Source organism: Metopolophium dirhodum, chromosome 3, assembly GCF_019925205.1.
Source record: "Metopolophium dirhodum isolate CAU chromosome 3, ASM1992520v1, whole genome shotgun sequence".
NCBI classification, from domain to species: Eukaryota; Metazoa; Arthropoda; class Insecta; order Hemiptera; family Aphididae; genus Metopolophium; species Metopolophium dirhodum.
The window spans coordinates 14,588,666-14,604,635 of NC_083562.1; the positions used below are offsets into that span (position 1 = coordinate 14,588,666).

General features: G+C 31.8%; 1 long non-coding RNA gene across 2 annotated transcripts in view; it reads right to left on the bottom strand.

Annotated features, from left to right (window-relative positions):
- LOC132941768 (uncharacterized) overlaps window positions 1-15,970 on the bottom strand; it is a 56,856-nt gene that overhangs the window by 12,441 nt on the left and 28,445 nt on the right. For both annotated transcript variants that reach the window (XR_009664191.1, XR_009664192.1), the window contains one exon: window positions 15,213-15,353. This is a non-coding gene — a long non-coding RNA (uncharacterized LOC132941768). The remainder of the gene's footprint in view (window positions 1-15,212; window positions 15,354-15,970) is intronic.

Sequence of the window (15,970 nt, forward strand, 5' to 3'; positions counted from 1 at the left end):
CGTTGGCTCAACTCCAAACCTAACATAAGAATTGTCAATTCATAAACGTATAGTTACTTTTTTTTAAATAATATTAATCTTGCAGATATTACGGTACGTTATCCCAAATACGCGTATTTCCAAATGATAATTTTTCCAATCTATGATTTCACAACGGTTTTATTTATCTCCATTCAAGAAACTCATAAACAGATCATATATTATTATGTACATAATATTGGTGTTTTCGAAAAGATCATAGTAAAGTGTGTTCTTTTATGATAATCACAGTTTTTGATCATTCCAGTAAAGTTTAGACTTTGTGAAAGAGACATTGCACGATCAGCATGAAAATCAATGTAAGAGTGAAAATGTTCCAAAATAATGTTACAATACAAAAATATTCACATATATTTATTGTGACTAGAGTTTTTTATGTAAAAAAATCCCAGCTTAATCAAAACTATAACATAACTTTAAATAAAATCCAGACAAATTTAAAACTAACTATGAAATTATTCAAATGCAAGTGGTCATAATATTACTATCGTGATATAACTCCTGCATAAACGAATAAAGTGCATTCTGTATACTATGTCAAATCACACGTTAAATACAATCCACGCTTGGATTGTTTATTATTATTATTATTATTATAATTATTTAAATAATAATAATATTATACAGTGACGCAACAGTGGCGGAGGTCACAATCGAGGTGAGCGACGGCAACAAGAGATGAGTCCGTCATGGTGGCATATGAATTTTACCGTGGAAAATAAATAAGTCACGGCAGATTGGAGCTAGGAAGAAAGCTCGCTCAGATATTTCTGTAGGTATATGATGTGTGTATAAGCAGTCTAAAATTCATACAAATTCAGAGGTGGCAATAGTGACGATGGTGTGTGTGCGATATTATTGCTTTTGAAATCGGAGATTATCGTCATTAAAGAACAGGTTAGTCTTATTGGACTTTAGTTATACGACATCGTCTGCAAGTCGTTTTGTCATTTCCTCTGGTAGTGGAGGTGCACCGAGTGTGAGTGTGGAGTTCTGAGTGTTCGGGTGTGGCTAAATACACCATGCAGCAATGAGGTTGTGGTGGTGGTAAAATAAGGGTGGGAGGGGTAGCGAAACGGCGGTTGATTAATCCCCGGGTCGAGCCGGAGACAAAAGTCTCCGGTGCTCGTCAATAATTATTTCGACAACAAACCTTCTCGACGACGACGTGAAAACTGATGTATGTGTGTGTTGTCGTCGAGTACGTGCAGTGTGAGCCTAAGTGTGTGTGTGAGTATACGAAGAAAGTTGCATACAAAACGCGCGCGCTACCGAGTCATAAATTACAAGTTGGAAGTTTCTCGCCTCCCCCGCCGTCGTTGCGACCCGAGAATGGCATTACTCAAAAGAGTGCGCTTGAAGGCAACGAAATTACACTATTCCCCAACCCCATGCACCTAGCCCGTTTACAAAACACGGGCATCCGCACGAGGGTACGCGGTGGTAGGTACCAACCATTCGTATTCGTGATAAATCGACCTAAGGGGGTGGGACGGCAAGTCAATTACCAGTGAGCGTTCCACCTTGGAATTTCTCCGTAGAACTTTCACCACTGCCGCACACGACTGTACCGTGCATATGTGCATATATACACCAACATCATCACCACCACTACCGTTGCCGGGCAGTGCACACGCACATATATTTATATTTCTATATATTATATACCTAGTTACGAAGAGAATATAACTATGTATAAGTTACACGAAGAAGAAAGGTCGGCGTATAGGTTGTAAAACGGTGTGATTGAGAGAGAAAGAGAGAGAGAGAGAGAGAGAGATAGAGAGAAAGAGAGACCAAAATAGTTTTCTTTGAATGTGCGTACCTATTTATGGTATACATACACCAGTCATACATAGTATATTCCAACACAAAAACGGCGCGACAACGGTCTTTACAGTTGACATGTACATAGCGATTAGAGTATATAATATAAATATAGTACTAGTTGTGTACCGATTCAGTGGAAGAAGCGGAAACTAGGAGCACTTGTACTGTAACAATCATTCACATGGCACCTTAATGGATATAATATAATAATATATATATATTATATTATGTACATGTATTATGCAGTGCTTTGTGTTAACAGTGTGTTCGAGCGCGAAATTCGACACATAAAAGCAACAGCCCCAGCAATCGTTTTAATTCACTGCAGCCGACAAAATTGAATTTCCGCACATCGAGTACCTACGTGATTATATATTATTATATTATTTGCCGATAACGCGCCGTGGCCGTAGGCGCGCTACTTACAATGTTGCCCTGGTCGAGTTATATACGCTAAATTATAGACGAGTGTTCAATATCGTGATGAACGTATTATGCACATGAGCTTCATACTGAGTCCATACTATATTAACTTCTTAGAAAAAAATTAAAGATGATTTCGTATAGTGAATAAGGGGGTGCTAAATGTATCTATACTAGAATACACGTACAGTATGCAGCTTGATGAGTTTCAATAATAAGTTTTTATACGTTTTTAAAATGTCCACTCATGGCTGTGGCGCCGTCATATTATTCATGATCAACTAAATATTAAATGTTAATTAAAAATGTTGACAATTATTCAAGTTCAAAAATTAAATTTCTGTGTACGTCGGAATGCGGTGGCTGCCAGTTACATACTCGCATGTAAGACCACTGGTATTTTGCTGTGATAAAAATAGCATGCGTAGTATGTTTCAAAGAAATTCCTTCTTTTTACAATATTAGGAAAATATAATTTTTCTTTAAATGTGGGAGGGGGGGGGGTGGATGGATTGCACCCCCGAAACCTCCCTCAGATACGGTCTAGATTCCAGTCATAAAAATGAATAATAATACAATTTATGTATCTAACTAAATAATATTATCCATAATTAACTGAACCGAAATGGTTTGTATATAATATGAAGGATGTTATAATGAACTACAAAGTATAATATTGAAATCAGTCGTGATAAATGTAGTTCCAATATTTATCAAAATATGATTATTATTAATAATCATAACGTACCTACAATTGATCAATACTATAAGCAATCTATTACAAAAGAAAATCTTAAAATCTCTTTGGATTAAGCTCCAATCGAATACCCGCTACACCCACTATACAGCCTACTCCAGAGTGCCGCCCGACAAGATCCGAGTTTCTGTCTGTTTATCGGAGTAGTGTTTCGCAGGTATGTTTTAAGATCGGCGAATAAATGAATATAATATTGAACGGTTGACGATTTTAGATTCAAATGATTCATTTGTTATTTTTTTCCGACCAGACTCCGTCGAATAACGTTTTAACGGCGTCTGTGGTCTGTAATTAATAATGAAGGGCGCCGCCGACGACTGTTACCACTCAAACATACCTCACTATCGCCTATTAATAGTAATAATAATAATTATAGTAATGAAATACAAATTTGGTTGGATCATAAAATATATTTGTTTCTTACACACAATAATAAACTCAGGTATTTGCAATCAGTGAGTTATTATTCTATTTTATTGTCCACTATCAGAATTAAAAATATTATTGCATCTAATTGTGTTTATAACATAAATACTATTATAATGTATTACGAAAAATAAAAACTCGATTCAATGGAAAAATAAAAATATAAATTAAAACTTAGAATAATATGAAGGAAGTTTAAAAGACAACAGATATGTAAAGGAAATTAGAATTAATAGGTACAATTTGAATAATATTATTAATAATGGTCACCTTTTAACAAGTTTAACAAGTTTCCGTTGTTTATTCAAAAGTTCTCGTAAATATTACACGCTTTAACCACAAATGTTATTTAACCCCTTTATAGTTGTTGGCTTTAAGGAAAACCGCATGACAGATAAATCGGATATCCACCACATTTTCGGCACTTAAATCGTTTATAAGCCATATAAATTAATTGTGTAGGTACAGTTTGCTTCTCGAATATTTTAAAATAATGGCTAATTGAGCAGAAGAGAATATTATATTTTATTCAGATTTATTTAAACAGTACAAAACATTGGTACCTACGATGAGGCACCTACTATTTTATTCCTATCAGAATACATTTTTATAAAAGATGACTGAAAAAAATAAAAATAAAACTGTATATCAAAATATCATTCTGTCGAACATCGAAGTTCAAATATAAAGTACTAAATACTAATATTATAAGATATAATCTGATGTTTTGTCGATGGGTGATAATGCGCTCATTGTAAACAATTTGAATGTAAGCTACCTTTTATCTTTGTAAATATTTTTAAGTTAAATTGTATCGTCTAATGTAATTTTACTCTGCGGACTTTGCTTTAATATAAAAAAAAGAAATCAAATATCCTACAAATTGTTGTTGGTTTATTAAACCAATAATATATATGTAATATGTATATATATACAGTTTTCTCAGCACGAGCGATGTAAATAATAATATTGAATTTAATTATTTCGCGTGTATTTTACCAGCATATATAAATCGTCATTCTAAATAGATTTAAGTGTTTGCTTCCACCGGAATCATTACTTAATGGCGTGATGTTGTGGCAGGATGAGGTAGATGTGGTGGTATAGCTGTGACGGGGTGGCTGGTCGGGAAACGTAACTGAATGGGGTTCGCCGGCCTAATTTCCAGCGTAATTTATTCATTTTGGCGATAAGAAATAAAAATTAAATTCCCGCCAATGAACCTGATAATTCAATTTCGAGATACGAACATTGTTACATATTGCTGAATAATTACGTAACGTCGTCGTCGTCGTAATCGTGTCGACGCGCGACGCCTCCGGCACTCACTACAACGATGAGGACAGTGGTGGCGAGGAGATGGGTTGTATGACGACAGCGGAGGCAGCAGCGGCGGCGGAATCCTTAATAATTATTATTTATCCGGTTTTCTCGTGCGCAAAGTTTTCCTCGCAAACTTTCCACCCTTTCTATTCCCTTAACCATCGTCGGCGTCGTCGTCGTTGCCGTCGTCACCGTCGTTGTTGTATTCTTTGCCCGCGCCGTCGTCGTCTTTCTCTCTCTTTCTCTCGCACACTCGTATAGTGTGTGTGTGTGTATATACAGTATACAGTATACACGTAGTCCCATTCTAAAATATAATATATTCCACGAATAATAACTTAGGAATTTTGTGTGCCAGAGTACCCTCAACCAACCTCGGACGACTTTAAGTGTTCGCCATGGCCCACACACCACGCGTAGACAACATACATATATATATATTTCTCTCGTTCTCACTCGCTCTCTTATTCTCTCTGTTTCAGTCTGTCTAGTTGGAAACCCGACGAGTTCGCGGTAAAATTAATTAGTTTTAAACTCAGGGGCCCGTGCCCAGAAAGTCTTAAATTATGGATCCCTTCGCCGCTAGTCCTACCGCCGCCTACAGTATTTTCCCTCGTCGACGAGAACACTGCAGTCGGTTCCCTCTCTCACACTGCCGACTCGTCTTAATTTTCGCCAACATCGGGCGCTAAATTTGATTTATTACGTAATAATGTATCAAAAGGCGCTCTCTCGGATGGAGTCCCGTAAATCAACGGCATAATACAATTTTATAGCGGGTGGGAGTGGTAGATGTGAAAAGGAAAGGGAAACTCAGCGCCGTAAAGGAAGCCGGAAGAAAACCGAAAATGACGAAACGTTTTTTTCAAATGGCCGAAGGCTTGTGTTTGTATTTCTCTCAAATTCGTTCCAAAAACATACGAACACGCCTAACCATAATGATATAATTTTGTATTTTATTGTATCATATAATATATTGGTATAGGTAATATAAACAAATTTTTATTTGATAAAAGTATATAACATTATATTAATTTATAAGTTTTATTTAGTTTTCATCTAATAAGTTTAAAAAAAATAATAATAACATTTATCTATAAATTGATCTTAAATCGATAAATTCCAGAAAAATAAATTATTTATTATTTTAACCAAACTGAAACTACCTACTTTTAATTTTTTCTATTGATAAATGCAGAACATTGAAAATATTACTTTTATTTGTATCTTTAACCATCCTATGTCCAACCAATTATAGGTTTATTAGTTTTTATATAATAATATTAATAATTAAAATATTGAAGAACTCAGAATATATTATTGCGCATAAACTATTAGTGTTTCTCGTAAAACAGTATAGAATATATAGAAGCCGTTAAACTTATTAGAATACAGACTTATCGGAGACCGTTTATAAAGTCACTCTCGTATGTTGACTTTTCCTCAGGTGTTATGCTTCTATAATGGGATAAGGTCATATTACCTATATTTGTAAAACCATTTTATACGTGAACAAACTGCTTACATAAAATAATTCTAAATGTAAATAGCTTGTTTTGATTGCTCTTAATTTTATCAACCTTAATGTTAAAATAAAATGTTGTTTATTATTATATAATAAATTGCGTGTACTGGGATTTATGGTAATACATTTATAGTTCTATTCTAAGTGTTGTAGACTTACAGCATAGCGAAATAGCTGTTATTTTTCTATAACACTATTTGTGCGTCTTTGAACAGTAAAAAAATCTCAACAATTCTATTTTATAAACAGAACGTAATTTATTGTATTAAAAAATAGTCACTTTTAAATATTTTGAGCGGCTTAACTGCGCAAAAACAATATCGAGAATAATTCTTGGATACAAATTGTTTTATATCTAAAGAAATAGAGGTGAAGACGAACTACTGTATAACTTCAATATTTTAGTCACACGATAATAAAAACCTACATAAGTTATCCGAGTTATTACTAGGTTTGATAATGTATCAGAATATTTTATTTTTAATTATATTATTAACAGATAAGTTATAAAATTATTAGTTGAAGTATAAGTATTACCTAATTATTATATTTTAAACTCAAATATTATATGCACGGTTTATGTTTTATGCCAATATAAAAGAAAATAATTGTAATTTGTAATTAATAATAATTAGTGTAATATTAATAAAAAAAATCTTCGCCATCGCCACCAACCTAGTTAACAAGATCTAACATTAACTTATTAACGTATTACCAACTAGTATTTAAGTAGATAATCTTTCATGATAACTCGTGCATTGTTATCTATAAGACATATTATTATGTAATTTAAAACATAAATTATATCCTCTAATGGCCATTGTTACTGTGGGTTTAGTTACAAAAAATACTCATACGACATTTTTTATTAAACTGTGTCAAAACGATATGAATGTACGAATTTATTATTACATAGTATTTTCTATGTGAACTAATTTAAATGTTACCTGTGATTTTATACATATATTATATAGATTTATTTTGGATTCTGAGTGGAGCGAGGAAGCTAGTGGTTTTACAATGGTTTTCCCTGTATACAAAATGTCTACCAGAGGAGTGCTTTGATTTCAACATATTATAGTACCTTCTATTTTAGCAAATTGGATCAAAATGGTACTTCATTTTTCGATTTTCTCAATATTTACAAACTACAAAAAAACGCTAAAAATGAGATTTTAATTTCTAACGATTTGATTATCACCATAGAAATGAATGAAAAAAAATAATATTTTAACTTATGGGTTATAATAAATAATAAGAACAATATAAAATATCCAGACTGACAAACCGTCTCCACTCAGAATCGTTTTTCTTATACAATCATATTATATCATTGAATTCAAGTTTAATACAATCCATTATGCATTGGTCCACTTTTAACTTACGGTACAGCAGAGTGACATCCACTTACCCGCTTTCGTTTTATTTATTTTAAAGATGGCTATAATAAGCACTAACTAAATAACAGTTCTTTTCTATTTAATTTTTAATTTTTTTTCTATTTTTATACATTCTATACTTATAATACGATTATACTTCTTATTTTAATATTGTTTTATATTATGGTATTTTTCAAATTTGTAAATATTTGAATTTAACTATCAAAACAGTATAAAAATGACATTTTTATCTACATAATTTGTATTTAATAATAGTAATATGTTATTCATGATATATAATTTCAATATGGTCTAAGGAATTATTAATATAAACAAATTTTTATCTTACGCAATGATTTTTTTCTTTAAGTAAAAGTGTCTATTACTCATACAACTATTACAACTATGATACATAATTATGTCTCGAGTCAATTTACAGTTTTATTTCATACCATTTCTTACAATACTTCAAAACTTATAATTATTAGCAATAATTATTAGTAATAAAATTCACTTTTCAAAGTTGAATCAAACATTGTTTTTAATAAAATAAAATTTATATTTTCCTCAACAATACGTATCTATCCGTCGGTTTTGCACGACTATAATTTAATTAAATATTTGGATTTTATCAATAACTATACTGAAGGTATTATTATTTTGTGAAAACACGTGGTTTACCAATATTTAATGGTAAGTTTGTTTGTATTTTACAGAAAATACAGTAAATAATATTAGTTACCTACACGAAAGTAAATCAATATAGTAACATACTAATTACTAACTATTATATCTATAAATTAAAATACAGGATTATTCAAATTGATTGATTCAATACTTTGCACTTGGCTTCCTAGATTATCGAATCTTACATCGTGATATTACTATTTTTTGAGGTGAGTCCATTTACGAATTACGTACCACATCTTCTATCAATCTTATAGAGAAACTAAAAATCGATATGTTGTGTATACTGGAGCAAGTACTTGCCTATATCGGATGCATTTGAGTATTTTACTATCAATTAGCTGTTGACCTTTAAAGAAGGAAAGTCACATAGAATATTTCAAAATACCAGAAATTGAATTAAAAATAATATTATTTTATTTAATATACCAAACATAAAAAAGGTGGATAAGTGGATGTCGCTCTGCTGTACAGTAGATTACAAGTGGGTCACTGTAATGGATGGTGTTAAATTTGAATTCAATGATATAATATCATTGTATAAGAAAAACGATTCTGAGCGAAAACGGTCAGTCAGTCTATAATTTTACCAAGTATATTTGATGATATTATTGTGAATAAAGTAATTTATATATAACCTATTTACGTGGAGCCTTGTTTTAAATTTTCAATCCTTAGCCATAAAAGTTAAAAATTTATAAATTTTTAACTACAAAATAATTAATAAATTATAAATTTGATAAATGTTGTCAAAATTTGAACTTTAAATGCTTATAAAAAAAAATTGTGCCTATGTATTTTTAATATTTTTCAACTGCTATTAGAACGATATATCAGGAGCCTTATATTAAATTTTCACGCTTTTTTACCCAACAAATAAAAATTTATTGATATTTATAGAAAAAAAAACTAAAAAAATTGAAAACTGACAATGTCCGTAAACAGCTCAAAAAGAGTCAAAATATTTTCAACATTTTATGGTGTATAGAAAATGCTAATATAAACATTCAGTGAAATTTTCAAGTATCTACAGTCATTCGTTTTTTAATTACAATAAAATAAGAAAATTGTTACATGAGAAATCGAGTAAATATCAAATGTTGTAAAAATATAAATTTCAGACGCTCATAAAAATTTAATTTAAGTTTCTTCTAGACATTTTTTTTTCGATAAAGGTAGACAAACTTATGAGTAATCTTATATTACATTTTCAAATCTTAGATTTAAAAAGAAAAATTTTTATGAATTCTCAACTCAAAATAATTTGCTATTTTTCGTGATTTTTCCGTATTTTGTCAAAATTTGAACTTTAAATGCTTATAATTAAAAACTGTGACTAAGGATTTTTAATTTTTTTCATCTGCCTTTGAAACAACAACCTAGGAGCCTTCTATTAAATTTTCAAGCTTTTTTACTCAACAGATTAAATTTTATTGATATTTATAGAAAAAAAAACTAAAAAAATTGAAAACTGACAATGGCCGTAAACAGCTCAAAAAGAGTCAAAATATTTTCAACATTTTATGGTGTATAGAAAATGCTAATATAAACACTCAGTCAAAATTGCATGTCCCTACGGTCATTTGTTTTAGAGTTACACCAAAAACCAAAATCGATTTTCTCGAAAACAGATTTTGCGTAAAAATTCCCGTTTTTCCTTAATTTTTCTTTTGTATTTCACGTCGCTTGTGAAAACTACTGGCAAATTTTTACTTTTGACCCCCTAAAGTACCAACTAGATTCACTTTCCTATCAGAAAAGTTACTATTGAAGAAAATCCAAGCACTTTTACTGTCCTAAAAGGTGATGACAGACACAAAAATAAAAAAAAATAAAAAATAAAAAAAAAAACACACATCATTGTAAAATCAATACATTCATCGCTTCGCTCAGAATCTAAAATTAAAATATAATATAGGTAACCATTTAAAATCGGATAAATAATTTTGAATATCCTTGAACCAATATATGTGTTTGTTTGATTTAACATATAAATATATGCCATGGCGTAATTCGGTCAAAGTCTTATATTTATTCCGCTATTAATTTTTTTTTAAAACATAATTTTTTTCTGGAAAATATTTTACTTTAAAAAAAAAAAAATGGGGTCAATAATCTGATTTGCCAATGGTTCATAGCTACAAAAAAATAGTTATTTAAAATTATTTATTTTTCGTTATGAGGAGTATACAATATTTCAAAGACACACGTAATGGTGATGTGGAAATCTTTTTATCATACATATTGTGAAGTAAATCCAAATAAATTATTGATGTTATTAAATTTATTTTAAAAATATTTTCTAATTCATCATATAATTCGTAACTAAATATCGAGAAAAAATGTGTCATTACATGTTGATATTCAAACATTGATAATAATTATTGAATCATTATAATATATTATATGGGATGATTATATGATTAGTTCTTTGTTTATTACACACGGAATTCGCTTTCCGAACGGTAACGCAAGTCGCAAATATTATTAAATCGTCATTCAACCAACAGCTAAGTATATTATACATATTATAATATATATAATGTGTACCGCGGGGCGTTCTGGTCGTGGGTCACACGAAGCACAGATAATATTATTAATATATTATAAATAAGACACACCAAGACTCAATTAAAAGTTTTGTTGTTCTTATAATTTAACATTTCCGACACACGCACACACACACACTCATACACACGCAGACATACACGCACACACACACTATGCACACAAAATCTTCGTGCCATAAGAAGCAGCCATTTTGTTTGTTGTTAGGCTTTGCATAAATTTTATCGTACAAAACTCGAGAAAGAGCTCTTCCTCCCACCGGTGCCCACAGTGCAGTGCACGCACCCCGGTCGGTATTTTATGGAACGTATTCAGGACGCGGCATCACACTTTATACAATATATTCGTATAATGCGAAATATACCGCCACGCCTTGAATTTCAATCCGACGACGGCGACGTTCGTGTTATACGCGAAAGGCACACGGACGGAATTTTAATATCAACAACAGACATCGAGACAGTGTAAAACGGGAGAAAGAAACTTTGTAGCAGGAACCCGCCGAGTGCTCGCCGCCGCCTTTGTGACCCCCCCCCCCCCCCCCACGCAGCGCACCAAAGCGCCGCCCGCCCGCCGCCGCCGCCGCCTGTACGGAGCCGTCCCTGCACACTCGCCCGCAGTCGTACGAACCGTGTGTGCAGACGAGGCGGGGGGACTCGCGATGTGGCAGGAAACTCGGTTGTATATAATAATATAATGTATTGTACACGTGTGCACAGCGTATATTATGTATTACACATACCTACACATGTGCATTGCGCAAGGTGGTTTTTATTAATCTAAGACGTAATACATTCGTACTCGTTCGTAATGATATCCGCAGTAGACTTTTGCATCGACTTTTTTCTTTTAGCTTTCGCTGCTTCTATCGAATTCCCCCACCGATGTATTTTTGTCTACATATGATATTATAATTCTCGCCGTTTCATCCATACCTGATTTAAATCTCTTTCAACGATGTCGTGATATAGGCACCACTGTAACGTGACTTATTTGCTTTAGTAACTATTATTATAGTACTTGTATCATCCGACTTTCCTAAGCTCCTCATATATATCATATCCGGCCCATTCCAGTCATTTTTTCATAAAACATTTTCGAATATTTGCTCCATTGAAGATTCTCTTTACATGTATTCGTTCTCCGTTCGTACTTTCCTGTTATTATATTATATGCGTGGGGGTCCATATATTATATTCATTTAAAAACCCTCCATTCAAAAGTTACCTACTTTGACTCGTCCTCTTAATCACGTTTCACTGCAAAACATTACTAGATAACATAGATTTGAAATATGAAGCTTTAGTTTTTTTGGAGAAAAGCTTTCAAGCTTAGAACTAAATTGTATATTAAATTAACTAAATTTTGTATTTACTATATTTATAAAAAACAATTTTTTTTAAATTTTTTTATAAGTGATTAAAAACTTAGTTTTTATAATACATAGATTATATTATACGATTATCGTATTAATGTATTATTCGTCGCTAGTGATTTTGTATGTTTATTTTTTATATATTTATGTGGTTATTCAAACTATTTACTTTATAAACTAATCGATTCATTTATAGCTATAATTATTTTTAGAAAATAGTGTATTATATTATACTAAATAACAATCTGTGTAAAATTAAGATAATATAACCCTAACCTATTTAGCTTTTGGAAAAAATATAATTTATAATATAGGTATATTTTAAACATTTTTTTTTTCATACTAATCATACATTAAAATATTGCAATGATGTAATTACTTAAGAACTATGGGTTATTAATATTCTATTATTTTATACAGTTTATTAAATATTTGGTTATTCTGGTTATTCTGATAATCTGGTTTATAATAATTAGTATCGTAAATCGTAGTATATAAACAGATTTTAAATGATCTGTGAATAATGTAAAGTGTATAAAGGAAACAAATATTATTTATGGACAGTAGACACTGACTTTAATATTAGTATTGTATTAAATACATATTTATATATAATATATATCAGTGTCAAACAGAAATTACGTCAAACAGTTTAATTCAGATACAAAGTGTCCCTTGGTGGTTAACTAATTTAAACCGAGGGTAATAGTAACTCTGTTATCCCTCCACTTTGAATAAGTTGATCATCGGATGGCGATGATGACGATAATAAACCATAAAATTATTACATTTTTTGCTAACACTTGGTGTAAATCGTTAATAATTCGGGCGTGTTGATTCAAAAATAGCATTTTTTTTTTATTTAGTACTATGGAATACATAATGATATAATATAGGCAGGTTTTAAATCGATAATTCGGGATCGCGATTTTATTTGTTAAGTGTTTAATTTATAGGAAAGCGGAAAAAATAAAACAAACAACGAACAATAGTAGCGATAACTGTTGAAGCTGAGTTAATCGCTACAGAACCTATGGTTAAGTGATACACATAAGCAATATGCATGCATATTGCACATTTACGAGTGTATAATACTGCAGTGGCTTATTTAACTTAAGGGGACACCTACGTTAAAAAATGTTCATTCTTATATAAGTCATAACTCATTTACAAAATTAAATATAAACACAATGTAAATTGATTCTGCTGAACGCAAATTTGTTCTACGTTTGTAAGACGGAGACAACACGTATAAGCGTGGCGTTCTTTAAGGAAAACCGTTTTCTCGGCTAGTGTGAGACTACTGCGTGTCTAAGGGATGTGGGCCGTAAATAGTGGCATTTTATCGTGTACCGTGTACCGAGTTCAAATAACTGTACCTCACATACCCTCCTACCGTTCTTATATTATAATATACACTATATATATATTATATAAGTGTGTGTGTGTGTGTGAGTGAGTATGTGTGTGGTGTGTGTACGTGTGCGCGCGCATATATTTATATAAACCGTGTATGGCGAGTAGTTTTAGTGGTTTTCTCTTCAAATCTCTACTTCTCTCTTTCCGCCTCCATCGTATTCTTAAGGCCCGGTAAATGCGATAAAGTTTTAACGGCCCTTTTGGTTTTACGATACACGTCGAGTTCAGTGGCGGTGCAGGAGCAGACGATGAGGTGTAGGTACGACGTGGGGTGGGTGCCTTCTCGTCGCCGTCGGAAGATTTTGTTATTGCCACCGCTCGTACCGTCCGTTCGTGTGTCTCAGTGTGTGGTGGTGGCGGTGCGTGTTTAAATACCATTAAAATCCGCCACCGGGCCCGCCTTATCTCGACGCCTTAACAGCAAACAAAGTTTTGGAAAACGAGAGATGAGGCCGTTCGTCGTCGTCGTTCCACGAGTATGGGTGAGTATGGATGGTGCGGAGGTGGCGAGCAAATGCTGGTGGGTCGTCGTCCGTTGTGTGGGTGGGAGCAACGGGAAGGGGTGAGCGCAAGTAGGTACTCAGAAAGAGGAAAAGCCCTACGAAAAAGTATCAAAACCTCCACCCGCCATGCCGCCACTACACTGCTTTTATATTATACACTCCTGGAATCTTCGACCCGTCCGCCAATTCCATCACAGACTGTTCGCATTAAAATATACGCACGGCTCAGTTGTATGTAATTATTTGTATATATAATACATAATTATAATACTTCAAGATGAGACGAGACGACCTAAGCACGCTCATCGCCCCTTATTGTAATACGTGATGTATTGCGTATATATAATGAACCCAGTTGATGTCTTGTTTCCGTCGGAGACCAGAGTTCCAGGAATCTTATTCCGAATATGTATATAAAATATTTATGAACATATATATATATGTACTATATAATAAAGACTTGTTGACGAAATGAAACGATGGTCATATTATATTACCATTTGATAGAATGATTAAATTATTAGAACGAAATGAAAGACAGAAGAAAATATGGCAGATTCTTAAAAATTATTTTGTATCATAATAAATAGAGATAAATAGTTTTTTATTCGTGTCTTATTCACACTAAATACACCTTGAAAAAAAATATTACATGACAATGAAATCGTGAAAATTATTTTTTTAAATTCTACACGTGGTGTCCACAAAATGGTTCTAATTAGGCCGCTGTACTCTGTAGACCTGCATTAATTTTTACGCCGACTAGATGTCGAGATAAAACATATAAAGTGGCATAAAATGTATGAAGTATGAATAGAAATAGCAAAACAAATACCTAACACAATGTATATTCCCTACTTAGGAATGTCATAAAAGAAATATACAGGTATAAAATTGCTACCAGATAATTGTAACGTACCTATAAATTATAATGCGTTTAATTAATATAAATTATTACCGGAAATGAAAAAATATCTGCATCCACATGACGTATTATATTAATATTAAACTAATATTGCTTGTCCGTTATCCCTTTGAATTTCCTAAAGGTATATAGATTTTCATCGAGTTGGTAATCATTTTGAATGTGTTCTCAAATCTGAAATAAAAATACAATTGTTTAAATTTTCAAGTTTAAAATTATTTGTTAATGTATGAACATGTATTTATTATAGTTGGTTAGATATCCATATGACTACTATACTATAATGTAAATTTAGAATTATATGCATATTACGTACGAATAATAGTAATAATTATAATTACGAGAAATTATGATTTTATTGAAATTCTATTTAATATTATTTATTATGTAGACCTTAAAATTGTGTTTCGATGGTAAATAATGAGTTGAGTATCAAAATAATCAAAAATAACTATAATATATTAAGGACCTATACAATAATATACGAATACTGTACTTAAATGGTACATTTTTTTCATAATTAAATTATGTTATTTCAAATAGGTACCAAAAGATTTTACAGCCTTTGCCCATAAATGTAAGAAAAAATTGTACTCGCTTGAAACTATTATATTGTTCGTTAATCGTTAACACACAAAATAAAAAAACATTCACATCGCATAAAAAGATAATAAAACAAGAAAAATGAGGTTATTTCAATGTTAACATGAATTATGCACGACAATATTGAATGCTTTTAACAAGTGGCCTTTATAAAGTTGTCGGAGCGTATGCAGCTGCGGTGGTTCTGG